Consider the following 19,619-nt stretch of genomic DNA (forward strand, 5'->3'; position numbering starts at 1 on the left):
GAGAGAGAGAGAGAGAGAGAGAGAGAGGGAGGGAGGGAGGGAGGGAGGGAGGAAGGAAGGAAGGAAGAAAGAAAGAAAGAAAGAAAGAAAGAAAGAAAGAAAGAAAGAAAGAAAGAAAAAGGTGATTTTGGAGGTCATACTGGCTAAGTCACTTTTATAAGTGAATTGTGAAAGTAAACCCTTCTTGCCAGAATTTATACATCGAATTATGTATTGTTATAAAATATATCTAATAAAAAACGTATCTCAAAAACATTTCATCAGATTTTCGTGTGCTGACTGCTACTCTGAATGTTTCTTTCACCATCCCCCAAAATCCATAATGCTCTTAAACACCAGAGGGTCAATGTCACCCACATGCATTTCTTTCTATGCATAACTCTTTTCTTCTTAAAACACTCTTACTAAGTTACATTCTATTTATAGGTATTCAGTCCTCAATAGTCCTATAAATCCTGATTACATTCATTTTTCAATTAATAACAAAGCCATTATGAAACTCTCCAGTATTGAGTAAAGTAAAATATAAATCAGTGCATTTTACTTTGGGAAAGAATCGAGTTGTGAAACAGTGCGACTTAAAGATCGTGGTTTGTGCATGATTAAACATCAAAGCTCACACAGGAAATATGCCCCTATGATAGCTAAGATGCTTTTCTGAGAATCTCACTAAAAGCAAAGCAAGGACAATGTTAAGCTGGGCCCTGAGACTGAGAGATACGAGGAGAGAAGAAAGCTACAGCACAGTGACTGAGGAAGAATCCCGAGACACAGCAGGAGTTACTCAAAATGCGTTAAGTGAGACTTTTGCGTCAACGTCTTGGTCACTTTATGAAGTACATGGGTTTTGATGCTTTTCTGCCATTTATATCAGCTACTTAATACACTTGATTCTAATTAATTCTGATTAATATGGGCTGCGTTCCACAATGAGATGGAAAATGACTAAGTAGAAAACAGTAGATACAGTGTGTACTATTTCTCTTTGCTCTGCATCCTTGCAGCAGCATGGTGCTTGCTTTGTCTCTCTTTCTTTCTTCCTTCCTTCCTTCCTTCCTTCCTTCCTTCCTTCCTTCCTTCCTACCTTCCTTCCTTCCTTTATTCCTTTCTTTCTTTCTTTCTTTCTGGAAGTACATCGTCTTCCCTCGAGTAAGGATGTGTGAAGGTGGTGTTACACCCTTTAAATCAACAAAATTCCTAAACAATACATATAGACATGTTGGACTTTTATTTCCTTTAATTAGGAAACAAGTGGAAAGATTAATAGAAAAAGAAAAAGAGAAATAGCCTATCATTCAACTCCTAAGGAAAAGGGAAACAACAAATATCTGAAAAGATTTATTTAGCTTGATTTAAAATTTGTTCAACCACATATATCCCTGTATTAAAATATTATAAGCTACTTCCTAAATATGCATATTTGCAACCACATATATACATATACTAAATATCATAACTAACCCCGAAATATGCAGACTTTTGCATCTGTATACCTGTTCAAATCAATCTAAAGTAAAGTCTATACTTTATAATGCAGCACAGGATGAAACAAACACAATGATAGATTTGGAAATATTTAAAATTTACTCATAGTTGCCTTTCAGAATCTCATTCTTGAATAATGTGTAATAATTTGGCCAAAATTATCTATGAGCCTAGAGAAAGGAAGATCTTCAGAGCATTTGCCTTAGGAATTCCTTCCTCTTTTGACTAATCTCAAGTCTCCTAAGTAACTTGAACTACGGCTCCTTTATCTGGAATCATCAAAGTAACAAAGATGTGCTCAGCATATGATCCATAGGACATATATTAGTCTTGGAGAAAATCATTTTTTTCACTATATACAGCCAATGGGTGTGTGCTATTTGGGGACTGCCAATTCCCTGAAATTACATTAATAGCTAGCTTCTATGCAACCCATGGAAATATGTTGGCAGATACAAATTAACTGTGTTTAAACTGAAAGCCTGAAAAAACAAAGCCTCCATGAGAGAGAACTAAAGAGAGGAGTAGGCTACCATCCACTCCAGGAAATAGGGAGACTCAGATCTCAGACATGCCTGACCATTTTTCCTCAGCTACATTTTGAGACATTTGCATCTTAAGATGCACTGTTGAAGGTTTCACGTGCCAACTCGCTGGTAATCACACAGCTTTAATTTACAGGATGTGAAACCACAATATTAACGCTCAAATTACAGAATTAACATTAAGAGACTTCCTGCTTCATAAAATGGGCGATAATGCAAAGTGGAAGCTCTTTAGTGGTTCATACAGATCAACTTCCCACAAATACCAGAACTGGGCTGCTTTTTGGTCAGAATAAAGAATGTCAATGTGTTTCTACTCAAGGTCATATTGTGGTTATACTTAGAGGGCTGCTCTGAACCCAAAAGGTCACAATTGCCCCATTAAGGTGGTGAAAGTAATTGGCATCTACCCACTAAAAAATTGTTTGGGTTCTCTTTCGGCTCAACTGTTAATCATAAGGAAGGAAGAACAAGATTTCTATGACTTGAAAACAATTATGTGTCTAGAAAGAAAGCTTCCCAACAGCACTCCATTTTTCATATATTTATTTATGTCAGGAAACTTTTGATAGTATTAATATCTATGATATTTGATAAGGGAAGATGGAAGATATTGTCTGGGACAATATTTTATCTAACATTATAAATGATGGCAGTATCAAACAGTTTATCATAAAAAATGCCCACTGAATATCCACACCTTGATTTGAATGTCTATTTATGTTTCGTGATTTGTCAAATCCTTAACATCTTAGGAAACTCAGTCTTTAAGCAAAACAACTGGGAATGAACTGTCATCCAAGGACCTAACTGAGGTGAAAGTCAAACTGTAAAGCACCGGTTTATCATGTTAATGTGCTGAAATAAACTTCTGACCCCTGAAATGATGCCTTTAACCTCTGAAATATTGTTATATAAACATACAAAAATGTATAATATTGTAAAGAATAAAATATACCTTTCCTACAGGAGGTACAAAGAGTCACCCTAGGGTGTACAACAGGCCACTTCATCCTACCTCATCCTATCAACTACAACACATTTGTTTGCAGTAGAAGAATAAGTATTTGCTGCTGACCTGCTGCTTTTCTAAGATACGGGGAGAGTTGACCAAATATTTACAAGAATCCCATGTTTGTAAAAGTGTGCATTTTTCATCTTTATTTTCAGATGAGAAATGAAGGCTAACACTTCAAGATTTATATGTATATACAACACTTATAAGAATGAGACAAGATTTGAGGCCAGATGTGTTCATTTATAAAACCTGCTCTTCTCTAAGCAGCTGACAACCTCCACATGCTCAGGTTGACAGAAGCGAATCTCTGGCGGGGGGGAGGATGTTCACGTGTGCATAGTCATACCCTTCTGGGGATTAGCGGTATCTTAGGGGCAGTGTTTGGTTACTCTCAGTTTGGTCTTATTTTTTCCTTTATATTTTTCAATCATTCTTTATATATTTTTCAATTATTTTCTGTTTCTACTCATTTTTATCTTCTTATAACTTCTAATAAGAAAAATGAAAAGCTCTACATATTACAGTTTATTAGTATATAAAAAGCCTCTCGGGGAACAGTTAAGCACCACAATGAAGTATAATGAGACTCTAATTTAGAATAAGAAGTTTCAACATGATTACAGATGATCAGAGCTTTCTACCCCCATAAGAGATTACTTCAGGTCAACATCTCTCTAACAATGATAGCCCAAATCAGCCCCAAACAACCATTTAATTCACATGACAATAAAAAAGAAAGTTGGCTAATTAGGATCTGTGTTTTCTGAAGTTATTATAACACAGCAACATTTTAAGTAGACCTTTTGTCTTTGAGATTTTTGCACAGATTAATGAATCTAGAATTGAATAAAGCTACACTCACCCTTAGTTTTTCCAATTCCTGTGTGTGATTTCCTCCAACTCTGGATGAATCTATCCTCAAACTCTGGAGTCTGATCCTGAACAACTTCGTCCTCATTCATGCAATCGAGGCCATATCATTAACTCACTGCTTGTCTAAGCAGCAGAATGACTACTGTGAACCAGATTGTAGGGGCAGAAAAGGCAGATATTCCCAGCAATGGTTTAGGAAATAGATATTAATAATTTTAAACCACAGATGCCAATAATAAAAGATGTCTAGAGACTTAACCAATAATGGAAAACAATTTGACCTAATGAGAAATTCTTAATACAGTGCTACTTAAGATTGTACTCAAGAGTCCTTAGAGCAAAGGGAAGAAGGAAGGGGTATGGATTATAAGAGAAACAACAGCATGTTGCAGAGAAAAATAGAACTGTATTTGAAAGCTACAAGAATTCCAAGTGGCTTTCTTCACTACAATGAGGTAAGTCACATGGTCGTGTTATGCTGTACAATCTGACAAGAAATATGAAGTTACTATGGAAGAGTGAATCTATTGCTCTGAGAATCCTGAGGAACCATTTATTGGTTAAAAGCAGCTACGATCAATCACAACTATGCTGGGTGCCAGGAGATGCGGTGTAACATATTTGTAAAATTTGCATTTAATGTTGGCTAGTCTAAATACCTCTCATCTTTAGTTAACAAAATCATTGCCCTCTTGACTTTCCTGAACTTTCAAAGATTTATAATGACAAACATATTAGAATCAGTGTTTTGTGACAATAATGCATGTGTTTGTGTGTGTGTGTGTGTGTGTGTGTGTGTGTGTGCTTGTGTATGACTTCACATGTGTGTCCGTAAAATTAGTAAGGTAACAAGCACTTTAAAAACACACTTGGCACCAATAAATAACAAATTTCCTTCACTATAAAATTACAGGGGAAGGATATAGTAAGCATAGCTCAAAATGGTTATCTAGGAGATTGTGACCCTCAATATATAAGTACACAATTATAAATGCAATCTTTGAGATGATAGAAAGGAGTTGTGATATTCTGCTTGATGCCCAAAAGAGATATGGTGAATCACTTCTTCCTGCCAATTGACAAAATGATAAACTGTTTAACATGAGTTTCAGATCAGAACCTGAAGATAAAATTAGCTGTTGTATGTGGTTTTATGGCCAGCATCATGCTTCTTTGTTTCACATTGCTTATGCAACTTGAAGACTTTTAGTCAGCGTTGATAAACTCTACTTACACACAATGTGCATTAGCATCCATTACTATATGTGTCTGTTGTTTCCTCCGTGTCTTCTTTCCCTAGCAAGTTGGCATGGATAGATGTAATATGACTTTCTTTTCTTTTTCATTGTATCACTTTATCAATAAGAAACCTATGTTGACACTGCTCTGTAAACAATGACAAAGATCAAGGGAAACACATCAGGGATCATGTAGACAGTAATATACATTGTCCTTTATATAATCAATTTATAATAGTTAAGGAAAGTCCTTATTAAGCAATTTTGCATACACTTCCTTCTCTTTATCTGTCTGTGCCTTTATCACTTGACTTTAAGCAATTCTACCTAAATAGATTTATCTCCTGGGACTATCTCTTAAGACCAGGCATTGCTTGATCATACTCTTTTAATCCTTGCCATCCTTTTGTTTTTTGGTATAGTGCTTTAGTATTTGAAGGGTCTATTTCAAGAGCTTGCAAGCAACTGTCAATCACCCCAGCTAGTTTAACATCTTCAATTTACAAGCACCAATATTCAGCACACAACTTAAGACTATAGGTTGCAGGCTGGATATATCTGCTTTCTCAAGAAGAGCCTTTGAACTATCTATGTACCTTCTGCATATTCTTAATAGCCATCTCCCAGTTCTGAGACTTGAAAAAAGTATTTCCAATGTTTTTTAACTCTTTGGATATTAATAAAATTTTATCTACATCTTTTAAATCTATATCAGCATGCTCAGGGAAATTGGGATGACTATCCCCAGAGCTATCTTTGAGGAATATTCCCCGGTCACCCCTTCCTTCAATTCTCCACATTTTGCAATAACACACACTTTGGCAGGTCTTTCCCCATTTACTTCTATCCTTTCAAGCATCCTTGCCATACTTAGTCCTTTTAATACTTGACCAAATACCACATGTTTCCCATACAAATGAGGAGTTGGACCTGTTGTGATAAAGAACTGAGAACCATTTGTATTGGGGCCTCCATGCTCAGCAAACCCTCCCGATCATGGCTTATAATGAAAAATTTCATCTTCAAAGTTTTTACCATAAATACTTTCTCTACCTGTCCCATTCTGATTCTCTACCCCAAATCACAAGTTTCTTAATAATTCAGTGGAATTTGAATTTAAAGTGGAGGGGTTTCCCAGTTGTGGATCAAGTGCCCTTTTCTCCTGTATACAACACACAAAAATGTTCTGCAGTTTTGGGGACAATATCTGCAAACAATGCTAAAACAATTAGTTCAGCTCGCTCCCCACTGATGTCCACGTCAAAGAAGACTCGCAGGTTCCTGGAATTGGTAGGCCTGGCCATTGGGAATGTGTGGGACATCTTCACGGCAGGCACTGGAAAGGTGGACCATGCATGAGAGGGGCTCAGATCACTGAGCTCCCTGCAAGGATATGAATAGGGAGGATTCCTTCATTGTATCAGAGGACCTTAGAATTCTAATAAATTCACTTTTCATCTTTAAAGAAGACTCCTCCATACTTTCACTCATGCTTCAGATAAGACCCAAAGCATTTCTAAGTTATCCAATTATGATCCTGCTCTGACTGGAAATCTATCAAACTTTAAATAAACCTTTCCAGTAGAAGAGGTCTTCAAAGCTCCCTGGACTAAAACATGCTTAGTTTATCTGCAAAAATCTTTCATATTTCAGGTAGACCATTCTTTTAGAAATCAGAACAGGACATTTCTCTCCACGTTTATTTTAACATTATATGTATTGACTTATTACGATCATTTTCAATTATGTTTTTCTTGGATCTATTTAGGTTGCTTGTTAATATATATTCAAGGAGGATGAGAAAGATATCAATTATAGGTTTGTGAAGAAAATGTTTTCTTATTGGAAGCTACAAAAGATGCTAGAAATGACTGCAAATGAAAAAAATGTCATATCAGAAATGATGGCATGATAGTTTTACAGTTCCCTCCAATAATAGCGAGGATAATAGCATATGGCTTCCTGGTTAAGAGTCTATAACTGAAAACGCCCAGGAAAACCACCAGTGTTTAGTAACAGATCTGTGAATCCCATCTGAGTTCTGAGTTCTGCTATGGAGTCCCTAAGAAACAATATTATGCATAAGGTCTGAAATTCAGCTTTGAAAATTACTTGTTGCTTGACTGTGAGATCGTTGAATTGATAAAGACTGTAATAAAGCAGAAGCAAACACAATAAATAAAGTGACTGGTTATTAAATTTCATACTTGAACATTATTTTTAAAATCGATCACAGCATAATTTCTAATGTCTGGATTTCTAATGTCATAATAGACATTTATCTAGGGGTAAGTATTCTGGGATAATGGATTATACATATAGTAATGAAAACTATGTCACAAACAGAATACCTTGAAAGAAAAAAGTCTATTTAATCAACGGTGAATAAATGGTGTGTTAGAAGACCTGAAAAGAAAATGATCCTTAAAAATCAAATGATTCAGTGGAAAATATAAATCCTGCCCTGGATAACACATGGTGTTCAAAATGAGAGGGTTTAATTTAAGAAAGAAATTCGACTTTCCATGTAAGATGACTGACTAGAAGCTGCCTGCATGTGAGCTGATGAAGGAGAGTCACAGAAAGAAATATTAGTAGTCGAAAGAGAGAAAGGAAATACATCTTAAAAAATCATAATGTTATTGATGGAATACTGTGAGATACCCTTGCTGAACCGGAGGGGTTGAAATAGAGCCCTTATCTAGAAGATGAGGAAAGGCTCTGTGGGTGAAGAAAATGGTAGACATACCTCAAGAGTAAGCCACCAACCCTGTAGAGCCTCGGGAGTCCAGTGAGATGTCAACCCCATTGCAAGAGGCATTAATAGTGGAGAGAAGTCTTAGTGTCTTGACTGCTTTCTATATCTCAAAGGGCAGTGTGTAGGAACAAATGTGTCTATACTAAGCACACATAAGCATAGTATATAAGCTGTCTTTAGGAGCTTAAAAAACAGAACAACCTATCATAATCCCAAGATAAGCAACATAGGGAGAGCCCTTGGTTATGTGAGGGCTTGTTTCCCCAATGTAGGGGAATGCCAGGATGTTGAGAATGGAGTAGGTAGGTGAGAGTGGGAGCATCCTCATAGAAGCAGGGGGAGGAGGGAGGAGATATTGGAGAGGGGGGAAAGGGGATAACATTTGTAATGTAAATACATAAAATATCCAAGAACAATAAAATAAATATTAAGAGAACCAGATACTATAAGGATGCAGATGCTGTCATTATTTTTAGATACTTTTGTTCTTCTCTCACATATTATATCTGTAATAATTTCCCCTCTCTCCTTTCTTCCCAGTTCCTCCCCCGAAACCTAGCCTCTTCTCCAGATCCACTTCCTATCAATTTCTCTTCAGAAAAGCACAGGCCTCCCAGGGAAATGAACCAAATATTCCTACAACATCAAGTTGGAATAGGGCAAGGCATACCCTCACATATTAAGTCTGCATGAGGCAATCGAGTAGGAAGAAAGGACCCCAAAACAGGCAAAAACATCACAAACAGCTTCCACTCACTCTGTCAGGAGTCCCGTAAGAATATCAACCTACACAACTATAACTTTTAAGTCAGACCTTTGCAGGTTCATTTCTGTGAGCGAGTTTACTTAATTCTGTGAGTTTTCTTGCTCACAGCTCTGGCTGTGACCCTCTGGCTCTTACAATCCCCCTCTTCCCCCTCTTCCACAGAAGATTTTGTTCATGTATATTTCTGTATCTTTTTGGTTTTAATGTTGCTGTTGTTCCAGTACCAGGGACTCTTCAAAATATGTTAATCAAAATATCACAGGAGAAATTCAAAAGGTATAAACAAACCATCAGTTATGTAAATTGCAGGAGAAATAAAATAATTATGAAATTATCAATGCAACATAAACTCTCCAAAAGACCATAATTCGTCAACTACCACATTCAAAGATACCAAAAGTGGTAAAAGTACAGAAGCTTTGACACAATTTCTAGCAGAAATGATCAATAAATTCAAACATGCTGAGAAAGAGAAATAATTTTGAGTATGGGAGTACAATCTAAAACAGAGAGAAAAGCAAGAAAAGGGGATTAAAAAAACACCCAGTAACTTAAATAAAAGAAAAATAGAGAGAAACATGCAGGAAAAATTCTACAAAGATATCAAAAGAACAAATGAAATATTGGTAATACAAAGCTCAAGGAACCAGAAAAACTTACAGTGGAAAGGACTACCAATAGATGGTATCAAGTAGATGGATGTAGGTAGATGAATATATTTTAGGGATGGAAGACAAATCAACAAACAAACAAGCAAACAAAATAATCAAATGAAAATAAATGTGCTCAAGTATGCTTAGGATTCAAAGGCACATTGGAGAGACCAAGCCTTTGATTCCACTTAAAAAATAAGGAACTGAGTTGCAGAAATCAAAGCCACATGAATAAAGACAGAAATTATATGAGAATCTCAATCATTGCTAAAGGGCTTTGACAAAATTCAATATGCTTTCACAATAAAATCATGACGAGTAATAAAAAGAACACACATCAATGAAATAAACGCTATGTATGAGAAGTCCACAGTCAATATTATATTCAACAAAGACAAAACAGAATTCTTCATCTACAGTTGGGATCTAGACAAGAGTATTTATCTTTCCATTTCTATTCAATATAAAGATTTCAGCTAGAATAATATTCAGTTTCCTTTCTGTATCTATGGTAAAAAATATCCAGACCATAAAGAACTTAGATGAAATAGGGTTTAGTTTGAGCTTATAATTCACTGTACATCTTTGTGAGGAAGTCAAGGTAGGAACCTCATACAAATAATCCTATCAAATCCACTATCAAGATCAGAAAAAGCTGTTGCATACATGATAGCTAACTTACTTCCTTGTGCTCACTACTATTCTTCAACTCGTGCACAGTTCACTACCCTTTGCCTAGTACCTCAGTCTTTCAAATAGGCTGGGTCATCCCCCATTAATAAAGTTAAAATTTCCTTTGGAAATGCCTCTAGGCCAACATAGTCCCTCATAGAAACTGTTGTTTTCCAGACCATCCTATATTGTGCCAAGCTGATAAAGTTAACCATCATAAACAACACCCTAATAGAAAGAAATAAAAATGGTTTCAAATAAGAAATCAAAAGCTATCTATATCTATTTATAGATATGGACTTGTTTTTAAAGACTCTAAAGGAACCATTAGGAAATGCGCGAGATGGTTCAGTGGTTAAGAACACTTACTTTCCTTGCAGAGAAAATGAGTTCAAATCCCAGCACCCCCATGTTGGTTCACGACTATCTATAACTGGTTCTGATGCCCTTTCTGGTGTACATGCAGCGGAGTGTTCGTACATTAAATAAATATATAAATAAATAAATAATAAAAATAAAACTAAAGACAAATCTGCAAAAAATTACTATAAAAAGGAAGAAAATTACTTGATCTGAGAAACCATTCATCGAATATTAGAATTCAAAATTTACATTCACAGTGGAGAACTTTGCCTGCATCACAATATCACGCTATCTGAGAAAGAAATCAGGAACAGAATTTTGCTAACAAGAGTGTAAGAACAGCAATAGCTTGAAAAAAATACCTTGGAGTAAACCTAAGCAAGGAGATGAAGCATCTCTATTTAAAGAAAGTAAGAATTTGAATGAAGAAATTAAAGATCATAGAAACATGGATCAGGATTCAAGATTGTGAAGATGGTTTTACTTAAGAACAAGATCAACCTATACATTCAGTAAACTCCATAATAATTTCAATGACACTACTCACAGACACAGGAAAGACTGCCCTACAATTGATACCAAACCCCAAATAACCCAAATAGCAGGAACAATTCTTAGCTACAAAAGAAATACTGATATCATCAAAATTCCTAATCCCAAATTAGACTCCAGAGCCATTGTGGTTAAAGCAGGGTACTGAATAAATATGGGTACATAGTCCAATGAAATCAGAGGAGACATACATAAAAACAGCTATAACCATCAAAAGTTTGGAAAAGTTGTTTAATAATAAAAAAGTTTGAAAAAGATATCCACTTCAATAAATTGTGCCATGAAAATTTGATATCCACCTGTACAAATGAAACTAGATCAATATTTTACACTTTCCACAAAATCAACTCAAAATGAATCTAAGACTTTAAGTTAAAGCCTAAAACTCCTAAAATGCTGGAAGAAAACATAGGCAGTTTTTAAGATGTAGGCAAAAGACAAAGGTAAAGTTTGTTTTTAATAACTGTATTTATACAGGAACTTACTTTAGTAACTAATAAATGGGATAGTATAAAATTAAAACATTCATGCTCCTGAAGATAAAAAGGAAAAGCAGCAGATTTCAGAAATATGTACAGACTTAGAAAATAAATTCTTACCACACATACCTCTAATGGAGGATCAATATCAATAACGGACCTCAAAAAATTAAACACCAGAAAACCAAATAATAAAATCAATAAATGTGCTAAGGAAATGAGTAAACATTTCTCAAACTAGATATACAAATGTTTTCAATGAACATTTGGAAACATGTTCATGGGCCTTACTCATCAAGAAATGAAAATTAAAATTATATTGGGATTCTCATCTCATCCCAGTCAAAATGGCTACCGTCAAGAAGTTAAATGGGAGCAAACATTGAGGAGAATGTGGGAAAAGAAGAGCTCTTATACACTATTGATTGAACTCTTATCTAGTGCAGCTATGATGGAAATCACTCCAGAGGTCCCTAAAAATAAAAAAATTGAATTATCAGTTTACCTATCTATACAACTCTTGGTTATATACTCCATCAAACAGATTTTAAATCGACATACCACAGAAAAGCTTACATATCTAATGTTTTTGTGCACTTCTCACAATAGCCAAGATATGAAGCTGATTGAGAGGTCCACCAACATATAATTGCAAAAGAAAAGGTGGTATGGATAGACAATGGGATTTTATTGAGATGTTAGAAGGAGTGATAGTGACGATTGATTTAGAACATAGAGAGTTCTTCGTACACATGCACATGTGCGTGCATGCGTGTGTGCGTGCGTGTGTGTGTGTGTGTGTGTGTGTGTGTGTGTGTGTGTGTGTATTGGGGCATACATTTAGAAAGGGATCTATAGTAGGTGTGGAAGATTTTGAAAAGAAATAGAAAATCAAAATGTGTAATAAAATGCATGTGATACGGAAGCTGGGAGGAATATTTGCTTGGGAGGAAGGGAATCAGCAAAGAAGAATGAAAGGGTGACAGAAATGGTTAGTGAAAGCAAACAAAAATGAAACACATACATATGTGCATAGGTACATATAAATACACATACATGTATATAATGCACATACATAAAACTATCACAATGAAAATTTTATGCTAATGGAAAATGGACATATTTAATCTTAGGCTGAAAGTCTGTAAGTCAAGGAATGGTTTGAATTCACTTGGTAATAATCTTAGTTATTCTGAAATTATGAATACCTCAGTCTCATCATCTGTAAAATTGAAATAATCACACTCTAGAGGAAATTTCTTGTGGAATAGTTACTTAATGTTTAGTGCAAGGTTTATTATAATAAGTTACATAAGAAATTTGAATGCATGTGCAATGGATAAAGGATGTCGTGAATAAATTGATATAAATCAGATCTTTGCATTTATATTAGATGTATACATAAAAACTTATAAGGAGCAGAGTGCCGAAATACTTCCTTAAATGGAGAAAAAGAAACAGAGCCTTGGAAGGCATAAATGGCTCATTGTTAATGGATGAGAATCTTATAGATAGCTTACTGTTCATCACCGAAGATGGGGCTTACAACAGTGGCTGTCTTGAATGTGTAGTTGTATTTTCAAACATCTAGCAGATGAAAGTTTGGAACTTGGAGCATTTTCTATGTGAGCTATAGAATTCTTTCCCATGAAAGTATCTGTACTTTTCTTGTCTTTGATAACTGGTGTCTTCCTTTCAGTGGTCTCCTGTCTTCCTGGCTTACTGTTTCATAACCTTGTAATTCTGTGTTGCCTGGACTATATACATGTTCCTGGGAATTCAGAGAATCAATCACTAGCCTTCATTTTCTCAGTGCTATTGCCCAAGAATACTCAGTGAGTCTGTCAGAGAAATTCAACTTTACCTGGAAAGAATATTCAGAAATAAAAAAATTCTCATCTATCTCAGAAATCAATGCTATGTTAAAATTTGATTATTATACTTATGCAAAAGTATTATAGCAGTAAACCTTTTATTTGGCATCTGGTACAATAGTGTGCCATTAGTTATTGTGTCCTAGAATGGATTGGAAATTGTCGTATGTTTGAACTTTTTTCATACAGAGTCCTCAAAAGGGCATGAAAATATGTGTTCTAAGTAAATTCTGTCACTATTATTTCTAAAACTACAAAATATTTTCTAGGTGTTGTGCATAGAAATCGAAACTTCTAAATGGGAAATTTAAGTATGTATGCATCTAGAAACATATTTGAAAAAATGTCACAGACATTCCTGAGAGCAAGTATGGATTTCCTGAAAGATTCATTTGACTGAGGGAACAAAAACTCCCAGGATACTTCAGTCCTGCTATATGCTATATTCATAGATACATGAATTATCCGATGACTATTTTAGATAAAATAAAAATGGGTTGTTTCTTTTATTATTATCTAGACCAGAAGTTTTCAGCCATCCTAAGGCTGAGACAAATTATCATGCTGTGGTGACCTCAATCATAAATTTTTGTTATTTTATTGCTGAAATTTCACTACTGCTATAAATTATGATGTAAATATCTGGGGTTTTTTGTTATTGTTATTGTTGTTGGTGGTGGTCTTTAGGGAGCCTATGAAAGGGTAGAACAAACCCCCAAAAGAGGTTATAACCCACACTGATCCAGACATTATAACAACTTTGTAAGAACCTATAGTTCTTACATGATATACTGTTACATGATAGAGAGTCAAATAACCAAATATATGGACCTCTGTATACAAGTCTCTATTGTCTCCATTAGAGTAATTTCTATTGTAGTTTCCATCTGGTTTTAATGTTCTCATTTCCTAACTGTTGGGTCTTAGCAGCCCTCATGTTTTCTGTATCAAATTGCTGGCCCTTATCATTAATTCTGCAGCATCATAAAGAACAATAAATTCATGATTTTTCTACAACTGTAGCTGAAATTACCCAGATCTGTCATTTGAAAGAACTTGATTTTCAACACACTATCTTATTCCTGTTAAGTGTGAACTTAACTCTAGCTTATAAATCAAGAAAAGATATCATGACATGAGAAGATACATATATATATATATATATATATATATATATATATATGACTTAAATTAGAGAAGAAAGGGAAGCAGATGAGAAAGATGGAGGACAGTAGGAGAGAGAAATTTCATGATACAATTTCTTAGTCAGGGTTTCTCTTCCTACACAAAACAGCTTGACCAAGAAGCAAGTGTGGGAGGAATGTGTTTATTCAGCTTACACTTCCTCACTGCTTTTCATCACCAAAGGAAATCAGGACTGGAACTTTCCAGTAGCAGGAGCTGATGCAGAGGCCATGGAGGAATGCTGCTTACTGGCTTGCTTCCCCGGGCTTACTCAGCTTGCTCTCTTATAGAACCCAAGTTTACCAGTCCAGGGATGGCACCACCCACAATGGACCCTCCCACCCTTGTTCACTGCTTGAAAAAATGCCTTATAGCTGGATCCCATGGAGGCATTTCTTCAAGAGATGTTCATTTCTCTGTGATAACTTCAGCTTCTGTCAAGTTGACTAACAACACCAGCCAGGACAGTGTGTTAATCTAAAAATTCATTAAAATTAGTAAAAATCAATGTTTCTGGATTTGTTACTATTCTGTTGCCTTTATGAAACACAACAACAAAAACATATATTATAGAAAATATTTAATTGGGTTTGCAGTAACAGAGGGTTAAAGATCATGATGCCAAAGTGAAGACATACCAGCAGAAATAGTTCCCATTTCAAACTGGGAAGCCGAACTAATACTGATCATGGCACAAGTATTTTAAAACATCATGCTTCCTCCAGCTACACATGTCTTTCAATGAAATTTTACCTACTAGTTTTCCCCAAATAGTTCTACGTGCAGGGAGCAAAATTCAAATTTATAAGCCTAAGGGGGCCATTCTCATTCAAATCACCATGCTTGTCATACATTGATTCCAGAATATTCCTAAGATCCTGTTGCATTTAGGCTCATAGTTTTGGGGTTTTTTTACTTCTCTTTTTCTATTTCCCTTCTTTTAATTTTAAGAATATAACTTTATTACATTTTTCCTTTGCCTGTCTCTTTTTGGACGCTTTCCAAATTTTCAAATTTATAGTCTTCATTCACTAATTCTTTTTTTTTTTTCTTTTTTCCGGAGCTGGGGACCGAACCCAGGGCCTTGCGCTTGCTAGGCAAGCACTCTACCGCTGTGCTAAATCCCCAACCCCATTCACTAATTCTTATTGCATGAATATATTGATATACATATATACATATGCTCCTAAGTGCAGTATCTTTAGTCTATGTATCATTATGTATGCATATATATAATACACATGATATATACATACATTAATGTATGTTAATATATGCATATGTGTATTTGTGTCTGACCATTTGACACTGGACAACCCATTTATGCTGTTCCTTGTAGAAGACCATCTTTTTTTCTCTCAGCTTTTCTCCATTGCCTATAGTTTTTTTTGTATAATTGAAGCCTCAGGTGCTTTTCTCCATCCAGTATTGACATATTCTATTTTTTCTAGGGGGAAAGATAGGGAAGATTTATGTTTCTACTTCTGTAGGAAATTGTCAATAATGGGTCATTTTACACTTCTTATTTTATATACCCAGGAAAAGGCCATTAGCAGCACCTACTAACCACTATCAGAACCTCTTTATATGGCTCCATGGTAGCTGTGGTCCCCACTCAGCTGTGCATTTGTTGACCATCATGTTGTTCCCAGAAGGTAAGGTATCTGGTTTAACCGCATAAAGTAAGACCATGCTGTAAAATTGGTTGTTACTTTAGTTTCCCTTCCTAAGTAATAGACTAAAGGGACATGACTGGAAAACATTCATGAAATATGTCCAAAATTAGCAGTAGGACATAAACCAAAAGGGTCACAAATATGTTCAAAATAATATGTCATCTACTTTGACTACATATTAACAGGAACCAAAGATGCTCATGTATACAGTTCTGCAGGACATGAACAGAGGCTGCCATTATTACAGTGAGCTCTGTGTCAGAATCACTGGAGAAAACTAACTTATAGCACCCTCTGCCAACCCTTGGCATTTAATAACAAAATTCACCATACAAGTTTCAAAAGTTTAGCAGTTTCTTAATAGCCAGCACTATGATCTATTAAAAATGATAATCCCCCATGCCTCTCAAACAGTGGACCCTAATAATCTGCTTGTATATTAATTTACTGAACAAACAATCAAGTGTACCTTTGAAGAGATATTCTACTCATCTGATTGAGATAAACATCAAGGGAAATAGAAGGCAAGGTCTGTGGGATGACTTCAGAGCAAACACTGTTAAAGTTTCTGTTATGAGGAGTGGAACAAGGAGGGGGGATTCCTGCTGTTGTGCATATGTATTATTAAGCTGAAAAAAAATGAGAGTACAAAATCAGAATAGATTAAATTTGAATTTTAAGCATTTACAATAAAAGAAAACAATGCTCTTAAGAGTGAAAAGAGTAGAAAAACCATCAGTCAGAGGAAAGCAGCTCAAATGGGTGGAGAAATTGGGAAATTTTCACTTTAAATGATGTTGAGATCTCCTGCTGAGACAAATTACATCCTTGAGGGTACAATTGAAGTAAATTAATTACTGAGAGAGTTTTTAAAGAAATAATGGCAAAGTACCAGTGTGGTGAAGACCAACGATAGGCAAGTACTTGATTTTGAGAAGACAAAGCGTGCTTATTGGAAACCCGAGTATTTTAATGTTAGTTCTCACAAAATAAAGCAGTCTCACTAAGATGCCCTGTGAGTGCACAACGAAAAGTTCAATCCAGAATTTTCGTAGTTCCCCTCTCCAATCAGAATTTTTACTTCATCAAAAATATGGCAGATATGTCATGTTTTGGGGACATGCTTATCATCATCCTCACCATCAATACGAGTTACATTATAACTGGCTGTTTTGTAGGTTGCTAATCAATGACAACAACATGATTATTATTAAGTAAAAAAACACTCTATATAACTATAATCATTGAATACAGCTCTCATCCTGATCTTGACTTTTTTTCTGTCCTATTTTTCCTATCTCTAGAGTCAGTTTAACCCTCTGTGGCATGCTTATGGGAAAGGAAGCAACGATCAAATTGTGTGATAGATTTGGTGCCAAAATAACTCACTATAGTAGAAACATAAGACAGATAGGAGTCAATGAAAATTTTAGCTAGATTATTGGGTGCCTAATATAGGATCAAAATCGACTATCTTAGGATGATGTGAGAAGGTATTGGTGAACCTCTAAAACAAAGTTCTTCACTCCTAATTCCTTGTTGAGAGCTACCACACCCTAAGCAGCCATAAGCACTGAGGAATTATCTAAAAAAGGGTTAAGACATAGTTCTGTTTTACTCTGCAACCTTTTCAGCATTTCAAGAAGACTCTACATAGCGTCGAGTGTGGCAGAAATATAAACGAACCACATCACCTTTGCATCATGTTCTGTAAGAGGGAGCTCAAGTTTCTCATGAGTCCAGACATGAGCCCAGGAGGCCTTAGAAGAGGACACTGTCAGAATCAGGAGACAATGGGATATTGAAGAAATATAGACAGCAAACATTTTAGTACTATGAATGAGGTTTCTCCTTTACATTTTATCTTGTGCTTTGAAGCTACCATAATAATAGTTATTAAATAGGATCACTGTTGAAAACACAAATATATTGGCAACACTAGACAAAAGAAGATGATGTAATTTGTTTACAGATTTAGTCTGCTACAGTGCAGGGTTTACATACTCTTTCTAATCATTTATTCTATAATTTTAGATGTCAGGATTTAGTTCCTTTACAAAAGTTTTAATTTATTATTTCTTCAATCATGATAGATTTCTATGAGAAAATGCAGAATTAAGTTTGATATTTTTAAATAATCAAGAGCCTAAAATGTACAATTATCAGATGCTAAGGACAAAAAGAAAAAAATAAGTTTCTGGCATGGGCAGGGAGACATATGACCTTCCATTCCCAGTATTCCAGGAGAATCTCTATGAATTCAAGGGCAAACTGGTCTACATGTAGAGTTCCAGAATTATATAAGCGGACAGTCAGAGTTATATAAGTGGACAGTCTTATAAGTAAAACAAAACATAGGAATACTCTCAACTACTATAGGTCTTATATGTGGATGTATATTGGTTGATAACAGGCACCAATCACAAAGAAAATTTCTTATAATAATTTCTAAAATGAAATATGATTTGTCAAATAATATCCTCCCAAATGTCTGACATGTGACTTCTAATTCAAGACTAAATGACAAGTTGAAATAACAAAGAAGTGAATTCTCCCAGGAGAATGTCTCAGACAGGAACAACGGCAACTTTGGAAGTTTATCAAAATGGACGAATAAACTTGGTTTGCTCAAGGGATAGAAACACCAGTGCTATGTGAGTCTGTGAAACTGAAGGGATGTAATTCCAGGCAAGTCACAAAGGTAGATACAAATGATTAGGGCAAAGGCAGGTTATGTCATTCCACCTATACAAAAGGAGTTTTTAGAAAAATTGGAAAGGTACACCCCCTTTTCTGATTAATTAAAAATCTCATTTATTGTTACTGCAGAGATGATGGCCTCTAGTGGGGGCAAAAGAATTATAGAGACAAAAATACTCAAACATGTATAGGGTTTCCCCTATAAACACACAAACATAAACTGAACTGATGGGCTCTGGTTCTTCCTTGTGCAAGATGTAAAACAGACAGTATAGCATCTACATATTTTTTGAAACTCACACTTGCAGTAGTCTTACCTGCTATGGTAGTGTATGAGCTGAAACAATTAAATAGTGAAGTAAATCAATGTTATTATTTGGGCAATAAGAAAGAAAAGAAATTTAAAGCAATAACTTTCTAGTAAAAATGGGATAATCTAAGCTCAGTGTGTGTTTGAAAAATCTTTGTGCTCCATTCTTGTACTTTCAAGGTCTACAGTGAAAATAAATAAGGGGCTGACAGTTTTTAAGACTGAGGACTAAATATAAAGAAATACAAAGGGAGGGGTGAATAGCGATTAGAGTTGAGGATAATAATGAAAACCTTTACTGAGCACAGACCACATAAATAATGTGTTTTAAGCCCTTATAAGTGAACTCCAAGGATTTTCTTTATGTATTTAATCATCTTCAAACAGTGCTTTTTATATTTAGCCTCTTATCTATAATATAGACATTACTTATTTTTGTGGCCTGACTAGAAATTGTTGCTATTGGAATAAT

The 19,619-nt window shown here is 35.2% G+C and overlaps 1 protein-coding gene and 1 pseudogene across 2 annotated transcripts in view; both read right to left on the reverse strand.

Moving 5' to 3' along the window:
• Lsamp (limbic system-associated membrane protein) overlaps nucleotides 1-19,619 on the reverse strand; it is a 2,169,735-nt gene that overhangs the window by 1,916,726 nt on the left and 233,390 nt on the right. The gene's annotated exons all lie outside the window — the stretch shown is intronic.
• The window catches only part of Ppid-ps8 (peptidylprolyl isomerase D, pseudogene 8), a 112,948-nt pseudogene continuing 93,329 nt past the window's right edge, over nucleotides 1-19,619 (reverse strand).

This window comes from Rattus norvegicus, chromosome 11, assembly GCF_036323735.1.
Source record: "Rattus norvegicus strain BN/NHsdMcwi chromosome 11, GRCr8, whole genome shotgun sequence".
NCBI classification, from domain to species: Eukaryota; Metazoa; Chordata; class Mammalia; order Rodentia; family Muridae; genus Rattus; species Rattus norvegicus.